Genomic DNA, 17,276 nt, shown 5'->3' with positions numbered 1-17,276 from the left:
AGGATTGACACTGTTGTAGGGGTTCTGTCGACAATCCTGTCTCTGGTAGGACTTGGGCAGTATTTTGCATTTGTCCTTATCCTCTATAAGGACTTTATCCAATGCCTCCCCAAAAAGCCTTGAAAGGGTGATGAGGCCAGGCGCCACTTAGACTTTGTGTCCACCTGCCAGTTACGCAGCCACAACAGCCTACGCGATGAAAGGGTGGTTGACATCCCTCTGCCTGAAAACTTGGCAGCATGCAGGGTAGCATCGGCCGAAAACTGCGCAGCCGCCAACAACTTGCTAAGATCTTGCCTTAGTCTCCCCTCCTCCGGTCCAAGCCGGGATAGCATGTCTTCAATCCATACCATAGAGGCCCTGTTTATTTATTTATTTATTTATTTATTTACTTACTTAGTTACTTACTTACTTACTTATTGGATTTGTATGCCGTCCCTCTCCGCAGACTCAGGGTGGCTAACAACAATGATAAAAAACAACATGTAACAATCCAATTTAATAAAACAACTAAAAGCCCTTATTATAAAAACCAAACATTAAAGAAGGAGGCAGTGGCCGCTGCATGGAACCCCCAACTGGACAGCAGATGTGTCTTTCACAGAAGGACTTCTGCCTTCCTGTTCCCTGGCTTCAGGTTGTCTCCCATCTCAGTGGGAACCAGAGTGTTAGACACTAGAGTGACCACTGGCTGGTTGATCGGGGGGATTTGAAGCCTCGACTTCATCGTCAAAGGTGTAGAATTTTCTTTCCACCACCGATGGGCCTTGAGCCGCCGCTGGATGTTGCCATGGTCTTTTAATGCTTTCCACAAAAATCTCTGATGCCGGGATGTGGTCTGTTTCAGGTTTTGGTTCTTTGAACAGAGTGGTGGATCTGGTTGTCTCGGTGGTCTGTGTGGGTTTCGCTGAACCTGGCAAGTCCACCGCCTGCTTTGCCTTGTGCAGCAGGGTTCTAAACAATGAAGGCTTGAATAGACCTGCCGCCAATGGTTGTTCTGGAGATGTCTCATCATCCAACAGGTCATATTCTTTGTCACTGTCTTCAAGTAAGCCTGGTTCCTTTGCCAAAGACCCTAGACCTGAAAGGGGCAGTGCAGACTAGAGATCCTGATTTGGGGCTTTGGTTGTTGAGTATCTTGTTGTACCCCAGCTGTTATGCCATGTGAGTAGGCATTCGTAATCAAGTCCTGTAGGGCTGGTGACATATCCTGCCAGGTGTCAGCCTGAGCCCTGAGTCCAGAAGCTGTAGAGGTGAATGTAGCAGGTGGGGCCACCCTGGGCTGGGGAAAAAACCCCCACAATGGTCTCGCCTGACCTGCAGAGCTTGGTCTACTCATGGAAGGAGGACACTGGGATAATGTCTGACGGTCTGGAGACAAATCTCTTTCGGTTGTCATATCCCCAGGGCCCACCAGTCGTGGAGTTGATGGCCCAGGGAAATGGTCAAGGCTTAAGAGTGGTCCTGCCTTAGTTAGGGAAGTTGTGTGGAGGGCTGCCTCCAGCTTCTGCTCCAAGGCCTGTATTCATTTTTCGGCCTCCTTGAGGGCTGAGGAGGATAAGGCCTGTGATGATTTAGTCTTTGACTTCCCCTTGTCCTTGGGTTTGGGGACAGGGGTAGAAGGAGCCGACTGATCCCCACTGACAGTTGTCTGGTCCATGGTACTCACAGTTGTATGGATTTCAGTCAAATATCTTATTAGTAGCAATGAGTGTTCAGTCACTTTCCTTCCTCTTTCCTCACCACAATCTCACAAAATGGCCACCGGCCCTCTATCAGACTGCGCTTGTGTCTCTCCGCCCCCAGCCTTTATTTCATGCCCTTTCATTATTCCTTAAAAGAGGGAGGGGGGGCTTCCCGTCAGCCGCCCAAAATGGCAGGCACGGTGCGAGGACTCCAAGTCCCCAAGCCTCCCACCTTTGGCTCACAGCCGGGTTTGGCCTCGGAGGCCGGTGACCCAAGGCTGGCACCCCTTAAGAAGACGATACCCTCTGAGGGAAGAGGTCTCGTGGGGGAAATCATAGGGGGTGCTGCCCGCGGAGGGCAGAGACCCCATCCCGGCTCCTCTATAGTATCTGAAATATAAAAAGAAAGGAACAAGAAGAAAGGTTAGTCAATGTACAATTTTAATTTATTTAACTAGCTTAAACTCATATGTCTCTTCACTTGGGCTGAGTTTTTAAAACTGAGCTCATGAGGGAGGTCAAGGGGCAGTGCTTAACATTATGTTAATGTTAAACTCAATCTCTACCAGTAGATGCCAGCATCAGGCAGGCAGGATCAGGGGCAGGGGAGGGAGGCCAGGTACAGAAGCAATGTCAGGGATGAAAATGGTGCTGCCATAGGCAACGGATAGGCAACAATGGGAGGGAGCTTTCCAATTTGACTTTTCACATCCTTTGTCTCTGTTTCTAGACTCTGGCTTAACACCGAATGGGTAATTCAGTTTCCCCCTATTAAATGCAATGCCATTTAACACCCCCCACACCACCAGCAGCTGTGCTTGCCTAACTCCTCAGGAACAATGCACAAGCAGCATTTGTTTGATTCCTCCTCTGAGCACCAGTACAAGCCATACGCAAGCACCACTTGCCTGCACCACCCACACACCCGTTAGGAGCAGCGTGCAGACAGCATTTGCCTGTTTCCTCTCCCAGCACCAGCCATATGCAGGCAGCATTTGCCTGTGCCCCTTCCCAAGCCCGCCCCCAGAGCAGTGCACAAATAGCGTTTTCCTGCTTTCCCCATCCAGCACCAGCATGAGCCACACATAGGCAGCATTTGCCTGCCTTCCCCCTTGCTTTCTTCCATAACCTGTCACCAATCAATCCACCTTCCAGCCCCCTTGGTCACCGTATCCAGCCCCATTGTTGCTGCCTGCCACCCAATTTGCTGACAGCTTTTTGTCCCATGATATGAAACTCCCAGGATGACCAGTGTCTTGGTGAATGGGCCAAGCTGAAGGGCAAGGGGCAAAGGACCAGAGGCCCATGTTGGAGGAGTTTTGCGCATGATGAAGGTAAACCACCAACTAGCCACAGTTAACCACTATACCTAATTGAAATCTTCAATGAAAAACACTCCAGCAGGCTTTCTTGTAAAAATATATTTTACTTTTCTTCTTATCAAAATGCTTCTCTAAATAAACTTATCACTTTTACATTTAACCACTATAACAAACTATCCATAATACTATCATATGACTCTTATTACATCCACCACTGTAACCACTAAGCACAAACCACTAACTACAAACCACCCAGCACAAAACCACTCTATAACAAACCACACACATGAAAGGGTGCTATTAACTTTATATAGGTTACAGCCAATCAGGTTGCAGCACATTTAGCAAACCCATGATTAACATGCTGATTATGGCTTACATCAGCCATTCGCATGGTTACAAACCATTTATTTGCATTGTAATATTACCTTCAGAAATAAACTTATTTCAGACACCCCTTTTAATATTACAATGCAACTATACACATTTTCTCTGACATTGTTTTGTGCTTCATATTTAACAATGGTTTAGTTAATACATCTGCAGTATTTTCTTCAGTGGCAATATAACACAGTTTAATCTCTTTCTTTTCAACCATTTGTTTTTCATTTTGATATTTGCAAATGAACTGTCAACTATGCAAGTCAGATATTTTCTATTCCAGGTATTATCTCAAGTCTATATTGACTAGTTCCCTTTAAATACCTTAATACCCTTTTAAGACCATACCAATCCTTGACTTTAAGTTTACTAACCTTCCTGCTTAATGCACTTACTGCATATGCAATGTCAGTAATTTGCTATATGTAGAAAACTCCCTACTACTGATCTATACAGATCCTGGTGCTTAAATTTCTCATCACAACTCTATTGAAATCCACTAATATTGGGGTTTTTATATTCCTTATATCATGCAAACCAAACTTTTTTTATTAACTCAAGGATCTTTTTCTCCGGCTTGTCTGCACAACATCTATACCCAAATAGTGCTGTAAGTAATCTAAGTCCTTTACTACAAATGTCTTGTTTAAATCATTAAACACTTTCATAATAGAGCAATCATTCTTGGCACTGGCACAAATATCATCTACATACACAAGAATCATAACCTGATCCTTACCAACACCTTTGTTGTAAATACATGTGAAATAACCTGGGACACGGTGGCTAACTTTAAATCTTTTATTCCAACAGGAGTCTAACTATACGCTGATACACTTTCACTCGTACGCGAGCTAGAGAAGAGCGCGTAACACCAGTGGCTCTCTCCTTTTATACTTTCTAGCCCGGCAACAGAAGACGCTTGACAGCGGTACAATTTTGGTGCCAAGCCGCGGCAGCCAATGAGGATCAGGTAAACAACTTCTAATACATACAGCTTGTTCTGCTTGACAACTTAAAGTTTTAACTTTATCCCAGTAACAGAATCTTCTGGACATAACAACATGCATCACCAATACTTCTTTTAAATCCTAATTCAATCAGCCTTCTATTTAAACAAGTATTCCAAGTTCTTGCTGATTGCTTTAAGCCGTATAAAGCTTTCTTTAACTTATATACTTTATTCTTATTACCAACCTCAAAACCTGGTGTCGGTTTAGAATAGATATCTTCATCTAAACTTGTATTTAAATAAGCACATTCAAAATCAAAATGCTTTATCTTAAAGCCTTTCTGTATTGCCAAAGCCAACGTCAATCTCAAAGATTCTGCTTTAACTGTGGGTGAATATGTTTTATCATGATTTCCCAATTAATTCTGGATAAAACCATGTGCCACAAGTCTTCACTATCATCTGGCATTGACTTGATTCTATACACCCACCTAGAGCCTAGAACCTTCTTACCTTTGGGTAAATCAACAACATCCAACACCCCTTGATTTTGTAACACCTTATATTCCTCTAACATGGCTTGTTTCCACTTAACAATCTCCTCAGGTGGTTTCCTTAACATATCTTTATAACTCTGAGGTTCACTTAATGCATTGCAAACAAACACACTTCGAGAATACCCATATTTATCAGATGGCTTACCAATATTAGCCCTCTCTGATCTTGGTATTACTCTCTCTTCAATCTTTGTTTGTGTTTCCTCAGATGTAGATTCAACTATACTTTCCTCCTCTTCAGCTTTAATGCTGCTAGTTACTCTAGGAAGAGTTTTTATTTCAGGCTTATTAGTGCTAACTTCAGTTGGTTTCAATTCCAAGAATGCATCAACATTAGAATGAATTATGTCCCAGCTACTATGCTTCTCAAACTTAGCACTACATGAAATAACCACTTTTCCATGTGAACTGGAAAACCTATAACCCTTCAAATTTTCATTGTATCCTACAAACCTTAATTTTCTCTATTTTGGTTGACTCAACGCTGCTTTTCAGGCATATGATTCACAAATTCTTAAATGCTTAAATCGGGATTCCTCTTATACAATTTATAATATGGAGTTTGGTTTAAGGTTGAACTCCATGTTCTATTAACAAGATAAGTTGCTGTATTTACAGCTTCCACCCAATAATGAAAAGGCAACTCGGCATCTGTTAATAATGAATCCCTTAGGGTATTTAAAATACCAAGTTTTCTTTCTACAACCCCATTCTCCAAGGGTGAGTAAGGATTAGTCATTATGTCTCCAATTCTTCTACTCTTAAGCCAATTCTTAAACACATAATTATTGAATTCTCCACCCCTGTCAGTTTACAATTTTCCAACTCTGCAAGTAAACTGCCTATCATGGTGACTCATTATTTGAATTTTACAAACACTTCACTTAATTTTTTTAACAAAATACAAAATGTATATCTAGCATAATCGTCAACAATCACAAACACATATTTAGCACCCCCTTGACTAGCCTTATATTTTATTTATTATTTATTTATTTATTTATTTATTTATTTTGTCCAATACACAATGAGGGGTTTATTGGATATATATCTATATACACATAGTAAAATACAAGATGAAGGTTATAGAGGAGATACTCATAGTAAAATATATCTATGAAATAATAGAAAAGAAGGTATAATAATAGAACATATCAATGAAAGAATAGAAGAAGAGATATAGGAATAGAAGAAAGGTATAGGAGATATAGGAGATCTTACTGACCTCTTAGGAATCTGGATAGGTCAACCGTAAATAATCTAAGGGTAAAGTGTTGGGGGTTTGGGGATGACACTATGGAGTCCAGTAATGAGTTCCACGCTTCGACAACTCGGTTACTGAAGTTATATTTTTTACAGTCAAGTTTGGAGTGGTTAATATTAACTTTAAATCTGTTGTGTGCTCTTGTGTTGTTGTGGTTGAAGTTGAAGTAGTAGCCGACAGGCAGGACGTTGCAGCATATGATCTTGTGGGCAATACTTAGATCTTGTTTAAGGCGTCTTAGTTCTAAACTTTCTAGGCCCAGGATTGAAAGTCTAGTCTCGTAGGGTATTCTATTTCGAGTGGAGGAGTGAAGGGCTCTTCTGGTGAAGTATCTTTGGAAATTTTCAAGGGTGTTAATGTCTGAGATGTGATATAGGTTCCAAACAGATGAGCTGTATTTGAGGATGGGTCTAACAAAAGTTTTGGTAAGTAGTGTGAGATTGCCAGAGCAGAAGCTACGTAGGATTAGGTTTACAACTCTTGAAGCCTTCTTGGCTATATTGTTGCAGTGGGCTTTGACACTTAAATCTTTTGTTATTAGTATACCAAGGTTTTTAACAGAGTGGGGATTATCTGTGATAATTTGATTATTCGGTTCGGATTTGGAGTTGGGATTCTTCTTCCCAATGTGTAGGACAGAGCATTTGCTAGTTGAGATTTGGAGTTGCCATGTGTTAGACCACTCAGAAACAGCGTCAAGGTCTTTTTGGAGAGTAGTTGTGTTATCGGTGGTGTTGAAGAGTTTTACATCGTCGGCGAAGAGGACACAGTTGCTTGTGATATAATCGCAAAGGTCATTGATGTAGAGAATGAAGACTGTTGGTCCCAGTACACTACCTTGGGGAACACTGCTTTTAACTGGGATGGGGGTGGATATGGTGCTTCCTATTTTGACCATTTGTTGTCTGTTTGACAGGAATGCTGTAATCCAGCTATGGAGGGATCCTGAGATGCCATAGAATTTGAGTTTTAGGAGTAGTTTGTCGTGGACCACTGAATCAAAGGCTTTCCAGAAGTCAATATAAATTGCATCTGTAGATTTTCCTTGATCTAGATGAGTTGTCCATATATTTTTGCAGTGGAGGAGCTGCAGGTTGCAGGATAGTTTTTTTCTGAAACCCAATTGTTTGTTAGAGAGCAAATTATTAGTTTCTAGATGGAGAGTAATTGATTTGTTTATAATTGATTCCATGACTTTGCATGGGACCCAGCATAGTGAAATTTGTCTGTAGTTATCGACAAGAGAGGGGTCTCCTTTTTTGAAGATGGGGATGACCATTGCTTTCGACCATAGCTTATTAAGTGTGCTAGTTCTGAAGGATTTTTCAATAATTATGCTTAGTGGTTCAGCTATGGCAGTAGAGAGCTTTTTTAAGAAGTAAGCACATAGACCATCTGGTCTGACTGATAGAGAAGGTTTAAGGTTACGTAATGCTTTTTCAACTCGGTCTTCAGTGAAGTCTACTTGGGTTAAGTCGTTGAGGGAGTCTGAGGTGCGATTGATGAAATTGGGGGATGAGCCATTGCTATTAACAAAGACAGAGCCAAAGAAAGAGTTGAGGAGGTTGGCTTTGGATGAGTCATCATGGTATTCTTTGTTGTTGGGTCCTTTGAGAGGTGGGATAAGTCTAGAGTCTTTGAGTTTATTGTTGACAAAGTTGTAGAAAGCTCTATTAGATTTGGTGCGTAGGAGGTTTTCCTCTTGTTTGCTGTAGTAGTTAAGGCATTCTGTTTTTATTTGATTGCAAATGCTTTTATATCAGCTTTTGAAGTTGGAAACATGTTCTTTTTTGTTTTCCTCCAGAGAGATTTTTTTCTTGCTTGTAATTTTCTTATTGAGATGGGGAGGTTATTTTTTTTGTTTATGATACATGTTAGAGGTACAAGAAGTCTAATGATAATTTTCATTTCGAGTAGGAATGTGTTGTAGAGGTCATCAGTAGTGTAGCATTCAGAGAATAAAGTTTTCCAGTTTAATGTTGAAAGGTGGGCTTCAATGAGTTCGTAGTTCACTTTTTTGAAATTGAATTTTGGTGTTGTATTATTTTGGTGGATTATAGTGTGGCTTAAGTTGAGACTGAAGTTTATCATGCTGTGATCACTGTTGGAAAATGATACTGTTATTTGTAAGCCATATATTGCACTTTTGCTGTTGCAGAAGATGAGATCCAGACAGTTATCAAGTCTGGTATTGTTAGTTACTAGTTGGTCAAGTCACACATAGGTGATGGTATTATATATAGTAGAATGGATGGATTCCGTGCTGCATTCATTTAAGGACCAGTTAATGTGTGGTAGGTTGAGGTCTCCGAGGAAGATAATGGGGTATGGGCAGTTGGTTGCCCATGTTAGTAATGTGGATAATTTGTTAGCATGTTCGATGTCCTAGTCCGGGCTCTGTAGCAGAGTAAGACGCGAATTGTGGTATTTAGGGATAAATCACAGACAATAGTTTCAGGTACCAATAAATCCTGTGCAACTTTGAGGATTTTTAGGTTCAGCGATTTTTTGTAGAATATAGCTACTCCGCCTCCTCTGCAGGATTCACGGTCTGAGTGGAAAACATGGTAGTTTTTTGATGTGATAATGGAGTCTGGGTAGGAAGCATTTAGCCATGTTTCGCATATAAAAATTATATCAAAGTTGGAGGTGTCAAGTAGAAGGAGGAATTCAGATATCTTGTTGACTAAACTTCTAGCATTTAATAGTTTACATTTGAGATTGGTCTTGTGTTGGGGATTGGTTTTGGAGTGGTTAGAGGAAGTAAGGGGCACACTTTCCTATTCTTGGTTTGAGGTGGTAGGATTGTCCATTTGTTGTTGTGGGATGGTGGTCTGGCAGGTGTCAGTTTGATGTTGTGAGATGGTAGGTTGAAAGTTAGACCGGAAGATGTGGGGAGAATTATGGGTTTTGGGTTTGATGCTTTCTGTGCGGTGATCTATGTAAAGGTTTGTTTCACCAAGTTCATAGCGTCTCTTGAGTTCTGCCCATAGTTCGCGAGAGCGAATACGTTGGAGGAGAGAAAGATCTGGTCTGGATATGAGTTTGTTGAAGGACTTGTTATTTCTGGCAATGTGGTTAATGGTCTTGATGAATTGCTGTTTTATTTGTTCATTTTTGCATACTACTTTGCAGAAGCGGGGAGCTATTGAGCCATCGTTATACTTGTGCTCAGGTCCAATTCTGGTAACTTCCAAAACGTCTTCTTGGGCAATTGTTTGTACATGTGAGTGATGGAGGTGGATTATATTTTTTATTCTTGTTATATCTGATTCATGGCTTTCATCAAGACCAAAGAGGATAGCATTCTGGCGTTTTTGTTCACGTTCCATGGCATCCTTGACTAGGGTAGAGATATCAGTAATAGAATTAGTGGGTTTTTGAAGTATTGGAAGTGGTTGAGGTTGAGGTTGGGGTGGTGAAGTGGTGAGTGGTATTTTGTCAGGTGGATTTGAATTAATCAGTGTTTGGATATTTTTCTCCATGGATGAGAGTCTTGAGTCCTGATAAATCTCCATGAATCAATTCAAAAGGCTGGGTTGTTATTCTAGTGCTAAATTCAGGGATGGGAAATTTCTTTACCTTAATCTTGTTACAAATTGAGCACTCTAAAAATTTACTGCAGTCTTTAATCTCTTAATTACAATTCTCTGCTGGTTTCTTCAAAGATCCAAAATTAGCATGACCCATTACTTTCTGCAGATAATGAATACAGTTATCATGTAATGGTTTGTTTGTAATACATGTAGCATTCCCTGTTACATTCTTTTCTTTCATCACATATAACTTATTTTGCATTTCTCCTTCAGCACATACAACATTATCTTTCAGGATAGTACAATTGTTTTCATAAAAACGAATTACATATCCATTAGCAGTTAATCTTCCCACACTTAAACAAAATTTCAGTGAAGGTACAAAGATAACATTTTCTTTAAAAAAAAAAAGTTTATATTGATTTTTTTTAAAAAAGGAAACCAAAAAAAGAATATATGTCACATATACATTGAAGAACAGATCATACTCCTTTTCTGTTACATCTTATATTGCTATTTCTTATACTTAATATTATACTGACCTATATACATTCACATACATTAGTCTATGTATTTTTGTATTTCTATATTTGATTTTTATTTATGTGTGTACACTCATACTTTGTATTGTCACATTTGGTTTTTATTACGGACCCATTCATGCCATTTTTGCCATGTCTCTTTGGTTTCTTTATTTTTTCTTCCTTTAATTGCATTCGTCATTTTGTCCATTTCTGCACATTTGTAATTTTTTACTATGATTAGATTTTCGGATGGGCTCTGTTCTTTTTTCCACTGTTGTTGGATTGATATTCTTACCGCACTAATTCTATGCATCATGAGAGAAAGTGTTTTTTTAGGGTATTGTTTTCTCCAGATTCCTAAGAGCATACCTTCTGGTGTGAATTCTATCTCCTCCTTTATGATTTCTGTGAGCCATCTGTGCGTATTTCTCCATGTTTTGAATTTTGGGACAGGACCAGCACATGTGATAAAAAGTACCTATCAGTTTCTTACATTTCCAACACTTATCATTTAGTTTTGGGTAGCTCTTTGCAAGTCTCGATGGGGGCAAGTAACACCTGTAAAAAACTTTATAGAAGTTTTCTTTATAGGCCGCTGACAGTGTGATTTTGCATATAATGTTTCATGTTTTCTCCCAGTCTGCTAAGTGTATATTATAGGTTCTTTAACTATGTCTTATGATCTGTCGTATTCTAAGAGTTGATGATAGATTTTAGAGATTAGTCTATCTTCCTGTCCTATCTTCCTCTAGATCAATATTTTATCTAGAGTATTAGTCGAAGTATCAATACCAGGGATTTCCTTATGCTTAAAATATCTGGATTTTATTTGTAGATAAATCCACCAAACTAACTTATTGTTCTGTAGTTCAAGTTCTTGCCTAGTTTTTAGATCTCCGTTCGGGTGTAAAATGTCCTAATATTTTAATGTTTCAGAAGGATCAATCATGTTCAGGTAGATAATAGCCTCCATTGTGGACAGCCATCTGGGAATTTTTATATAGTGTTTCTTTTTGGTTTCATGCCAGATCTTAATATAAGTCCGGGAGTCCCAGACCCCCTAGGTTTTTGCTGTCTTGAAAGTATCCAAATTTGATTCTGGGTTTTTTATTTTTCCGAACGAATTTTGAGATGATTTTGTTGATTTCTCTAAATTTTTTTGATTCAGGCTAATTGGGGCTGTCTGGAAGAGGCATAAATACTTTGGAAGAACGTTCATTTTAATCGTTGCAATTCTGCCTAACATTGACATTTGTAGATTTCCCCTTTTTTCAAGATTATTTTTAGTTTCCTGTACTAATCTCTCATAATTATCTTTTTTAATAGATGAAACTTTGTTAGTAATTGTTAATCCTAAATATTTAATTTTATTGGGAATTTGGAAATTTGTGGCTTTTTCCAGTTTTTTGTTCTGTTTTGGCATCATATTTTTTGTCATAAGTTTGGTTTTCTGTTTGTTGACTTTTAATCCTGAAAATTCACCAAATAGCTCAATTTCTTTAATTAATTCTGGACCTGTGTTTATCGGATCTTCTAGAAAGAATACAACGTCGTCGGGATATGCCTGTAGTTTGTAATCTTCATTTTTTATTTTGATCCCTTTTATTTTTTTGCTATTCCTAATTTTATTTAATAATATTTCTAGTGATTAGATAAACAAAAGAGGTGACATTGGGCAGCCTTGGCGGACCTCTTTTTCAATGGAGAATAATTTTGTCATGTCATTGTTTATTATCGCCCTGGAGGACTGACAGGTATAGATATTGAGAATTAAGCTTTCAAATTTGTCACCTAGTTTTAGATCCCTAATTAGTTCCAGAAGATATTGCCAGCTAACATTGTCAAAAGCCTTCTGCGTGTCCAGGAAGGCAAGAGCAACTTGCCTCCCTGGATGTAGTATTCAAGTATGTCTAAAACCGTTCTGGTACATTGCTTTATTTCCCTATGAGGTAAAAAGCCCCTTTGGTCTGGGTTGATTATTTTATTTAAAACTTTTTTTGTTCTTTCTGCCATTATCGACATGAGGATCTTATAATCTGCGTTTAGCAGCGATATAGGCCTATAATTTTGTATTTTGTCTTTCTCAAGTCCTTCTTTTGGAATTACTGTGATGTATGATTCCCTCCATGTGTCGGGTATATTAGCCTGGTCCATGATTTTGTTGTAAACTTCAGTTAAGTTGGGTTCAAAAACTTCATTATTCTTTTTATAAAATTCACCTGGAAATCCGTCAGGGCCTGGTGATTTATTGTTTTTTTGTCTTTTCAGGGCTTGTTGGAGTTCCTAAATCGTAATCTTGTCGTTTAATATTTGTCTGTCTGAGTCATCAATTTGCAATGTATTGTTTTTAATTAAATATTTAGTTGCCTTTGAGGTTTCTGTTAAATCTTGTTTGTATAGGTTTACATAGTACAGTAATACCTCGTCTTACGAACCTAATTGGTTCCGGGGGGAGGTTCGTAAGATGAAAAGTTTGTAAGACAAAACATTGTTTCCCATAGGAAACAATGTAAGATCAATTAGTCCATGCAACAAAACCCCCCGCAAAAAACCGCCGCCGCCCGGCTGTCACCTTTTAAAACAGCCGGGGGCCTTCTCAGCATCCTCCTGAACCCAAATGCCAAACCCAAACTTCCGGGTTTGGCGTTCGGGAGGCCGCCAAGAAGCCCCCGGCTCTTTTAAAAGGTGACAGCTGGGCGGCGGGGCTTCTCGGCGACCTCCCGAATGCCGAACCCGGAAGTTCGGGTTTGGCGTTCGGGTTCAGGAGGATGCTGAGAAGGCCCCCGGCTGTTTTAAAAGGTGACAGCCGGGCGGTGGGGCTTCTCAGCGGCCTCCCAAACCCAAACTTTTGCTGAACTTCTGGGTTCGGCGTTCGGGAGGCCGCCGAGAAGCCCCGCTGCCTGGCTGTCATCTTTTAAAACAGCTGGGGGCTTCTCGGCGGCCTCCCAAATGCCGAACCCGGAAGTTCGGGTTTGGCGTTCGGGTTCAGGAGGACGCTGAGAAGCCCCCCGGCTGTTTCAAAAAAGCGACAGCCGGGCGGCGGGGCTTCTCGGCGGCGGCGATGGCAGCTTCGTAAGAAGGAAAAAGTTTGTAAGAAGAGGCAAAAAATTTCTGAACCCCGGGTTCGTATCTTGGGTTGTTCGTAAGACGAGGGGTTTGTATCATGAGGTACCACTGTATTCATATATTATTTCTTTTTTATGTTGTCCCATATGTTGTACTAATCTATTTTTATCCACTAGTTCATAAATCATTCTATCACTTTTTTTTTTAAATCTTTTGGGAGAGCCATCTACCTGCCTTGTTGACTGTTTTGAAATATATTTGTTTAGTTTGTTTGATGTTTCTAATGAGTTCTTGTTGGTCAATAATGTTTACTCTGTGCCTGGCTTCCCTCAACATACTTAGTCTTTTGTTATTTGTTGGCTCTTGTTGTAGTTTTCTTTCTAGTCTTTTAATTTCATTTAGATAGTGGTTATACTCCTCCCTCTTCTCTTTTTTTTTGCTGCATAGACGATTGTTAGGCTTCTTATATATGCCTTCAAAGTATCCCAGAGTATCTGAATTGTTGTGGGTTGTTTCCTATTTTCTACTAAGAATAGTCCTACCTCTTTTTTGATCATCTTTGTATACTTTTCATCTTGAAGCAAATCTGTATTTAGAGTCCACCTCCTGAATTCCTTCATTTCTCCCTGCCATATAATCTTAAGGGGATTGTGCTCCACCCATGTATTAGGTTCTATGTCAACTGATTTTATTTTTTGGTATAATTCTTTACTTAGCCATACCATATCTATTCTGGAAAAATAATTGTGAGGCGTTGAGTTGAATGTGAATTTTCTTTCTTTAGAGTGCCTTAACTTCCAAATATCTATAAGGTCTAATTCATCTGCCATGTTGTTGAAAGTAATAGGTAAGGTCATTCTCTTTTTTGTTTCGCTCCCTGCTTTATAATCCAGGCTTGGGTCTATAATCCGTTATAGTCCCCAATTATGCAAATATTTTTAGAATCTAGTTGAAGAAGAATTTCGTGTATTTTTTGGTAGTATTGTTTCTGCTTTTCATTTGGGGCGTAGATGTCAGCTATTATGATTTTCTCTCCTTTAAATTCAATTTCAAAGATTATATACCTGCTCTTCGAGTCTACTCTTAATTCTTTGGGTTTTAGCTCTTTTTTCACATAGGTGGCCACGCCTCTTTTTAAAATCCTCTAATGACACATATAACTCCCCCAATTTGGGGTCTTCCAAATATTTTTTGTGTGATTGTTTAATGTGTACTTCTTGTGAGCAGATTATTTGTGCTTTTTGGTTTAATAATTTTGAGAAAACTTTTTTCCATTTGTAGCCATTATTAAGACCATTAATGTTTACTGAGATCAGATTAATTTCAGGTAACATTTAATTTTGTTTTTTCCTCCTAGGTTCCCCACCCCCTAATTATTTGTTTACTGCTGCTGCTGTTTTTGACATGGTTTTAGTTCCTTCCTCTTTGCCATTAATCCTCTCTTCTTCCGCTGCTCTTTTCCCCTCTTTCTTTTCTTCACTTTGAGTGTTGGATTCTATTTCATCATCTTTACTAGACTCAATAAATACAATAAATGTCTTAATACTAAAAATAAATTATCAATCTAATAAATTCATTAATAACATTAGACACTTAAACCTTCTGAATTCTAATGCTATATACGTAGTTTCAAGAATAAACAAAAAAAAGTGATATAATTATTAAACAGTAGAGAATTGAAATCCTATCCATGGTATATGATTATTATTATAAATATCATATATATATATATATATATATATATATATATATATATATATATATATATATGTATTCTATATAAATAAATCTATTCTATTAATATATCTATTAATTCTATATGTTATTCTATAAGTTCAATATTTTGATAAGTAAAATTCAATATTTCTATATAAGTACATTACTAGAAATTAATATTATATGAATAAAGCCTAGATATGGAAATAATATAATTAATAAATTTCCAATAGTACCTGATTAAATAGAGAAATAGCTGATTATATAATTATAAAAATATAAGTATATTCTATTTTGTTATTATAAGCTTCCCCTGGTTTTTATGCATTAAGTTCTTTTGAATTCTTTTCTTTAGTAGCTCTATGTTTTCAAGCAGTCAGACAGTAAGAGAGTAATAAATTACTTCCGGTTCAGTCTCTAATTCATCCCTCCTCCAGTAAATGCTTACAAACAGGCTGCAACAATACAAGAAAAAGGAAGGGGGGGGATTCCAAATCCCGCGATTTATTGCTTCAGTTCACCACAGTCCTGCTCATAGTATTAAAGACTGCTCTTAAACTCAGAGTCAGAATTTCTCACCACAGAACAATCGGGGCTGACTTAATGCAACCCCCCCCCACACACACATCTCTAACTTTCATCAGGATCTCAGTTTGGCGTCCATGGCTTCTACAAAAAGATCCAATCCCGATGCTTACAATAACCACCTAATACCCACAAAGACCTAATTCACAGTTTCAATAGGTATTCAATAGGTATTTCCTTAGTCAATTCGGGTATCAGCGTCCTGGATCTTAAATCAGCCTCTTGTCCCTTACTGCTTTCAGTTCTCACCGCCTCTCAGCTGATTGTCAGTTTTCCGAGTCACAGTGGTAAAAGTTAATTGGTCCCGATGTTATGGAATCCGTTTTAATATAAATAAATAATGTTCTGATGGACAAAATAACATGGTCTGGATAATCTTAGGAAAAATTGTTGCCCCATTTTAGGAGTCCACGCTGTGTTCCCAGTCTTAACAATCACAGCGATCTTGGCGCTAGCTGTCTTTTCTTCCCGCACTCGCCGTCGCCGCTTCCTCAAGTTTAGGGATCCCTTTCTTCTGGGTCTCGTTACGGGATTATTGATTTTTAAGTCAAAAGTCTAGAATAGTATATCTGGAAATCTGTCTTATAACCATCCACATTATTCAGCGTAAAAAACTTACTGGTTTCAGATCTGATCTATATGCCTCACATGCTTCCCTCTACTGTGGGCCGCTGTGATTTCAAGCCCACCGTACTGGTGCCAGCAGAGACAGGCACCTTTGATTCCTGATAGGGAGCGTACCCTTCACCTTGATCAGAAAATGCCTTAACCGATCGGTGCCCAGAATTCCCCTCTTGATCCACTCCGTTCTCCAAACGAACTGTGCCCCGAATGGTCTCAGGAATCTAAGGAAAAAGAAACTTTGGGAGAGAGAGATCCCCTCCTTGCAGCTGCTACACCACTGTATATAAACATGCAATATATGCTGACCCAGATAACTGAACACTAGTTTCTGTTCCATCAGCTAACCTAATATGGCTTATATCTGAAGATTTTAAATCTCCTTGTAAAAAGTCTTTTCTGTTCACAATGTGCTCTAAAAAGCCGAGTCCAGAATCCATGTCAGTTTTTCTTTAAAACATTTCCCCAACACTAGCAGTGCTGCATCCTCCTTCCAGACATCTCCAACATGCCCCTTCTTGATAGTTTGTGGTTTATTTCTCCTGTAGCAGTATATATCCAGTATTACCTTTATATACGTTACAGCCAATCAGGTTGCAGCACATTTAGCAAACCCATGATTATGCCTTACATCAGCCTTTCCCATGGTTACAAGCCATTTACTTGCATTACCTTCAGAAATAAACTTATTTCTGACAGCCCAGAATCGCCAGTGAAGGGCCAGTGGAGGAGAAAAGCTGGCTGTGGATGGGCTGACGCAGGTGGCTGGTGGTGAAGTGGTGTGTCCAAGGATGGGCCTGAAGGTCCTAAACCGTGATGAGAGAATCCTGACCTAACAACCACAACTAGGAATACCAGAAATGCTGTTGCTAAGTGATGCAATCACATGTTTTTTACCTAGTGACCATTTTACTTACTGATGGAAACATTTGTCCCAATTACAGTAATTAAACAAGGACAAATTTTATTATGAGTTCTATCTATTTAGTTGCCTTTCTTTTGATAGCAGTGTTCAAATAGTGCTGTCAGCTATTCTGAGCTCCATACAAAGAAAATGACCATATATG

The 17,276-nt window shown here is 39.0% G+C and overlaps 1 protein-coding gene across 1 annotated transcript in view; it reads right to left on the bottom strand.

Moving 5' to 3' along the window:
- The window catches only part of DOCK4 (dedicator of cytokinesis 4), an 826,344-nt gene that overhangs the window by 164,394 nt on the left and 644,674 nt on the right, over positions 1-17,276 (bottom strand). The window lies entirely within an intron of this gene.

The sequence above is a fragment of the Erythrolamprus reginae genome, chromosome 6, assembly GCF_031021105.1.
Source record: "Erythrolamprus reginae isolate rEryReg1 chromosome 6, rEryReg1.hap1, whole genome shotgun sequence".
In the NCBI taxonomy this organism is placed as follows: Eukaryota; Metazoa; Chordata; class Lepidosauria; order Squamata; family Dipsadidae; genus Erythrolamprus; species Erythrolamprus reginae.
This window is presented reverse-complemented; position numbering and strand designations above follow the sequence as displayed.